The sequence below is a fragment of the Sminthopsis crassicaudata genome, chromosome 2, assembly GCF_048593235.1.
Source record: "Sminthopsis crassicaudata isolate SCR6 chromosome 2, ASM4859323v1, whole genome shotgun sequence".
Classification (NCBI taxonomy): Eukaryota; Metazoa; Chordata; class Mammalia; order Dasyuromorphia; family Dasyuridae; genus Sminthopsis; species Sminthopsis crassicaudata.
This window is the reverse complement of record NC_133618.1, coordinates 368,352,957-368,359,915: the sequence shown is the minus strand read 5'-3', so window position 1 is coordinate 368,359,915 and position 6,959 is coordinate 368,352,957. Positions and strand designations below refer to the sequence as shown.

The window sequence follows — 6,959 nt, the reverse complement described above, 5'->3', positions numbered from 1 at the left end:
AAGGTCAAAAAGTTAAAGGTTCAAATGAGTTCAGACTGTGAAGACAAAGATAGTTTATATATCATCCTAGTGGTAATAGGCAGCCACTGTATGATATTATCTTGGATTTTAGGAAAATCACTTAGTTGACTATGTGAAGAATGAATTAGATCAGGTGTACAATCCCACCTTGTTGGCAGAGCAAGTTGGAACATGTTTATGCACATTCATTCATGCAGTGAAACTCTCAATATTTAACAGACTGTTTTATCTACTATGTGCTGGGTGTCATTTGGTAAACTTCATTATTGTTTCAAATCTGGTTTCTCAAGTGTTTTGTACTTTATATATACATATATATACATATATATACATATATATGTATATCAGTGTACATTAATTGAATTCCCAGCATGCCTCATAAATGTGTCAATTATCCAAATAGTTTTTGCTATGTGTAGAGTTCATTTTTAGATATCAGAAATGAAACTTGATTCATTCAATCAATAAAGCATATGGACTCGATTTTGGACCCCTCATTTGTGTTGTATCACTTGTGTTTAACTAATAACTGACTGGTTAGATGGTTCTCATCACATGGTGTTTGTATTTGCTATGATTTGGAAAGAACCCAAAGGCCATTTAGTAGTTTGCTATTTTTTGTTAAGAAATGTATCAGGGATCATCTCCAAGGCTAAGCAAACTATGCAATATCTAAATAAGACCTATTTTACGTAGCAAAGAGCTATGGGTAGTGGAACCACCAGAAACTAAGAATTCCAATGCAGATAAAGTTGAGATTGTAAAGATAAGGATCACTAGGATAAGTAGGAGAGAGGAAGCCAGATAACTGTTTCTTTGATTGAAATAAGTTTTTAATCCTCAGAACTACATTTAATAACTAGAGCAAAGCAGAATGACTGATTACCTTAAGCTCTCCTCCACCAGCACTCCCTCCCCCCCCAAAAAAAAAAATCAAACTGAATTTTTAGCTTACAGACTAACAGGAGAGAATCTTCTTCAGAGAGCACCAAAATAAGTCCAAGACATGAAGAATGCTTCTGGAGAAGCATTAAGTATGAAGAATATTCTTGGTATATATCATGTATTTGCCTTATGCTGAAATCACTGGAGTGGTCAGAGAAATGATTGCACTAAAAAAAATACTGACCTCAAAGAAGCAAGTCAATCATTACCCATCAATCCTGAAAAAGTTTTCTTAGCACTATTACACATTAAATTTTGTTGTTTTTTTTTAAGTTTTATGAAGGAGGTGAGTATAAAAATGCAGATTTTCTTATCAGAAGAAAAATTTTACCAGAAAAAATCAGTTTCTAAGAATCAGTGAGGCTGAAATTTAAAATTTTTAAAAAGGGATATTTTTGGGTCCAATCACTTGATCAATAATTTATTAAGCAACTACTAAGTGCCAAACACAGTGTAAAGAAAGGCAGAGGCCCCAAGAAGCTTACAATCTATTGGGGGAGATAATATACAAACACATTTATATAAAGCAAGTTATAAACAAAATAAATAGAAAATAATTAAGAGGGATTTAAGAAGAGTTGGGGAAGGCTTCCAGTAAAAGATAGGATTTTAGTAAAAATTTAAAGGAAGTCAGAGAGGACAGTAGTTAAGAGTGGAAAAAACAGAGCATTCCAGGTGAGGTGGACAACCAGAGAAAATACCCAAAGTTGGAGTATCTTGCGATAGAATTCAGAGATAACAAAAATGATAAAAGATAAACATTCTAAAAAGCAGTAAGATAAAGTGGAAGAAGATATATGGAAATCATTTTGAAAAGTGATTAAAAACTTTTTGTAAAACTATAAGGTAGATAACTACCAGGAAGACCCAAGTTCAAATCTGGCCTTAGCCACTTATTATGAGACCAAGGACAAATCTCGTAGGCTCTTGCTACCTCAGTTAACCTACTATGAAATGAAATGGGGATAATAATAATAGCACTGACTTCCCAGGGCTGTTGTGAGGATAAGATGAATTCATATTTGAGAAGCACTTTGCAAATTACTATAACAAGGCTAGGTATTATTATTAGCTATCATTGAAGACTATAAAGTAATGTAATATGTCTCTGAAGATTCATATCTTGAATTCACATTTGAACTTGGAAAAAAAAAAACTTAGTGGTTCTTAGTAATGAACACAGGGAATCCTTCCATCAGACATTTCCACAAATGATCTTTCATTGACTGACCAGAAAAGCCCATGGAATCCAAGCTCACTGTCTGACTACTGTTGAAAAGGAAGGAGGGATGTTCTATAGGCAAATACAATCATTAGTATCTACATCTAAGCTGAATTAAACAAGCATAGTTTTATTTAGTAAAATGTAAAACTAATTTCCATGAAAAAATACTAAATTTGCAGCTATATTTGAAATCAACTAAGTTAAAACTAAAACATTCTCTTATTTTATGTGACAGAATTTTTTTCTGTTTTCCATTTGGTGGTTGTTTTTGTTACACTGTTGCCTAGTATTACCAATCCCTTCATATCTTTTTCAAGCTCTTTGGCTCTCTCTGATCAGATTTTAGGTACTTCTTGTTCCACTTCTTCTGGAAGGGAAGATTGCTGACTGTTAGACCTAGAAGGAACCAATGGATCAAACCTTATTATATAACAGGTAAGGAAACTAAGACAGAATCCCCATGTAGGCCCATGCCAAATTTCAAAGACCTGGACATCCATGACCCATGTCCAAATTATTTAAAAATGCAGAGACCAAAGTCTTCTCTTTCTCCAAGGCCTAGATCCCAACCACAACATGCCAGAGAAAATTTAACTTTAACTCTCCTTGTCAAAAAAGCTTTCTTAATACTTGTTCCTCAGCAGAATGTCCCTCTTATGAATTTTTAAAATCTGAAAGTTGAATTTGAGATTTCTGTCCTGATATTCCCTTTACCTGGTTAGTGAAAAAAGCTTCTATCTCAAGTAGAAAAGACAATTTCTATTTACTCACTTCTTCCCCCAAGCCCATCATCTCCCTCCCCTTTTTCCCCAGGAGAAGGTGTGGACTAGATAACTGGTAGGGGTGGAACCCACAGCTGATTCTATCTGCCCTACCCCCCAAAAAATCCACCTTTGGCACTTGGCAGGACAAAATGGTTGCAAGTAAGAGGTAAATCCAGCTTTCTTCTACATCATACTGTGTGCAGGAGGTAATCCATCAGTATTTATTGACTTGAATGTTAAAATATATCTGCCCAGGAAGCTGAGATATACAGATTGGAGATGAGAGATAAGGACAAGGATGGAGCAATTTGAGCACCAGGGCACTGTCTCCCCATGACTTTGGTTACTATGGTCAGGGTTCTGTTCTCCCTATCTCCTGTTTCTCCCTCCTTCCATCTATCCTGCAAGGCTTCTAGTCATCTTCCAATGGCACAGTTCTGCTTTTTATCTTTAAAACTGATACTCAATTGCCCAAGAAATTAAGTTTATTATTGTTGTCAATAATAGCTAACTTTTGAAGCAGCTAGGTGATGCAGTGGGAATTATGCTGGGCCTAAAGTCGGGAAGATCAGAGTTCAAATATGGCCTTAGCTTCTTCCTAACTGTGTAACCCTGGAAATGTCATTTAACCTCTATTTATTTGTCTTAGTTTCCTCAGCTGTACAATGGGTATAATAACAATAGCAACTATCTCACAGGATTGTTTCAAGATAATATTTGTAATAATAACTAAGTACTTAGTGCAGTGCCTGACACATAATCATCATTATATAAATACTTATTTCCTTTCCCCTTATTTATATAGCTTTCCAAGGTTTGCAAAATGCTTTTATAAGTATTATCTTATTTGATTCTCACAACTTCATGATGTTTTTATTATCTTGCTTTTAGAGAGTATGATACTGAAGGGCTGAAAAAAACCTTAAGGACTTGCCTGCTGTCATGCAACTGGTCAGACTATGACACCCTGATTTAGACTTAAATCTTCCTAACATTATATCCACTGTGTCACCCAACCTCTTTTAGCTTCACACTTAAGTACCTTCACAGTGGAGTGCCACCAAGTTTTTCTTTTTCATTTCACTTTCCATGAGTTCTTTTTTTGAAGTGTGCTAGACTGGGAATGAGGGGACCTGGACTTATGTCATGTCTTGAATTTATTTTCTTGATAAAGTTATTTTGTTTCATCTATTAAATGGGCATGATCATACTTATATTACATGCACACACATATTATGTGTATATATGTATGTATATAAAATGGACTTCTGGTAAGTCCCTGAACATATACCATGCTTTCTTGACTCTATTTTTTCTGTGCTTTCTACTTACTATTCTTCCCTACCCTCCCATAAATCTACTAATTGGAAAAATATTAATTTTTCACAATCTTGCTCAAATACTACACTGTGATCAGATCAATACCTTCTTCTTCCCTCCTGAAACATCCTTTCTTCAAAGGATATAAAGTGATCCCAGAATTTAATTGATCTGTTTCCCCAACAAAGTTTCTTTCTCCATCAGCCATGACATGAGGAAGACACAGGCTTCTCCTTCTTCCCCTGTAACAGAGATGCCGCTAATTAACCACCAAAGGCAGAAAATGTCCCACTTGTATGAAGTTTGGGCTCCCAAGACTTGGTGAATTTCTGAAGACTAAACACTATGTCCTTCACCATGTCCTACCCTGGTGACAAGTTATGTTCCCATATGGAGAAAAGAAAAACAAAACAGAGAAGCTAGTGCCATTAAGTCCTTGTTTCATAAGCTTACTGGGTTAGGGAAAAGTAAACCTCCCTTTTCTTAACTGTTCAAAGACTTGAGAGTGACTCATTTAATCCCGATTGAACTAGAACTAAGAGAGAGCTGGTATTATGATTAGCTCTACCCCACTTGTGTTGAAAAGTGGCCCATCCCCCATGAGCTCAAGATATTTTATACCTCCCTTTTTTACTTTCACACTGTATTTATATTAGAGGATTTAGAACAGGAACTGACAGGATAAGTCTTCATCCAAGCTCCTCATTTTACCGATGAGGACACTGGAGCATAGAACAGGAAAGTAAATTACTACTTCCAGCACTTAGCACAGCAGCTGAAACATAGCAGGTATTTAATAAATGTTTACTAATTAATTGATTTACTCAAAATCACACAAATTATAAGTATGAGCTAGGATATTAAGCTAGGTCCTCTGACTCTAAATCTAACACTTTTATAACAACTACCTCTAAAGTGATACCTATCATTGGATTATCTTAATATTTTTAATTGGGAGGACCTCTAGAGTGTTTTGTTATTACTATTGTTTAGTTGATAAGTCACATCTGACTCTGTGACTCCTTTTTCTGAATTTTCTTGGTAAAGATGCTGGACTAATTTGTCTTTTTTTTTTTCTTCCTCCAGTTCATTTCATAGATGAGAAAACTGAGGCAAACAGCATGAAGTGACTTGTCCAGAGTCACACAGCTACCAAGTATCTGAGGTAAGTCTTCCTGATTGCAGTGCTGATATGCAGTTCTTGATCTACTGCACCTATCTCGCTGCCTTCTATAGAGTTTTGAGTCCAATTTCTTTATTTTCAGTTAAAGAAACTCAAGCCCAGACAGGTAAGCTGATGGTGATGACTGAAATGTGGCTCTGGATTAGCATAACTTGGATTTCATCTGGAAGATTGAATTCAGTTCTAGGTGATATAATTTAAGACATTGTAGACTTGAAGACTGTCCAGAGAAAGACAACCTTAAGGATGAAGAAGTTTGATTCTACATCACATAAGGATTGGTTGAAGAAACTGGATATAGTTTAAAGAAGAAAAGAATCAGAGGGGACATTAATTGTCTACATGTATCTAAGGAATTGACACGTTGAAGAAAGAGGCTTGAAGAAAACATTGTACATGGCAACAAGAAGATTATGTGATGATCGATTGTGGTGGATGTGACTTTTTTCAAAAATGAGGTGATTCAAGTCAATTCCAATAGACTTGTGATGGAAAGAGCCATCCACAGCCAGAGAAAGAACTATGGAGACTGAATGTGGATCAAATTATAGTATTTTCACTTTTTATTGTTTGCTTGCTTTTTGTTTTCTTTCTCATTTTTTTGATCTGATTTTTCTTGGGCAGTATGATAAATGTAGAAATGTGTATTGAAGAATTGAACATGTTTAACATATACCGGACTACTTACTGTCTAAAGATGGGGGAAGGGAAGGAGAAAAATTTAGAACACAAGGTTTTGCAAAACTATTTTTACATATATTTTGAAAACAAAAAAGCTATTATTTTTTTTAAAAGGAAGATTGTTCTGTTTGGTTAAAGAAAGTAGAACAAGGAGAAATGGATGGAAGTCATAAAAAGGCAAATTTACACCCAAAAAAATTTCCTAACAACTCTTACCTGTCCAAAAGTAGAATGAACTGCATTGAGAGGCAATAAATTCCTTCTCTTTGGAAGACTTCAAATATCAGATGAAGAGCTCTTCAGATTATGTGCTAGAGGAAATTCCTTTTCTATATGGATTGGACTAGCTGGTTACTGAGGTCCTTTTTAACACTCAAATTCTTTGATTCCCTGACTGCTCAAAGTCTCACTCTATTAGAGATATGCTTCTCATTTCTAGCAAAGGAATGTGATCAGGGCAGCAAACTAGGCCCAGATTTTGAAATCAGAAAGACACTAGTTCAAATATACTATATATTTGCAATATATAGTATACTATAAGCAACTTATTAAACCTCTCTGAGCTACAGGATCCTCACCTACAAAAAAGGAATGATTTTTTCTAGTTTTTAAAATATTTTATTTATTTTAAATATTTATTCTTTTTTTAAAAAATGATCAATTCTGATGGACATGGCTTTTTTCAACAATGAGATGATTCAGGCCAGTTCAAGTGATCTTGTGATGAAGAGAGCCATCTACACCCAGAAAGAGACTGTGGGACTGAATATGGATCACAACATAGCATTTTCACTCTATTTGTTGTTGTTTGCTTCCATTT

At 35.1% G+C, this 6,959-nt stretch overlaps 1 long non-coding RNA gene across 2 annotated transcripts; it reads left to right on the top strand.

Annotated features, from left to right (window-relative positions):
• Positions 1-2,553: 2,553 nt before the first annotated feature.
• On the top strand, positions 2,554-5,830 carry LOC141553518 (uncharacterized). 2 transcript variants are annotated; one of them, XR_012485488.1, is made up of 3 exons: positions 2,554-2,626; positions 5,362-5,440; positions 5,541-5,830. It is a non-coding gene; the product is annotated as an uncharacterized LOC141553518 (long non-coding RNA). The 2 variants fall into 2 exon arrangements; XR_012485487.1 differs by lacking the exon at positions 2,554-2,626 and adding an exon at positions 4,993-5,064.
• The last annotated feature ends 1,129 nt before the right edge of the window (positions 5,831-6,959 follow it).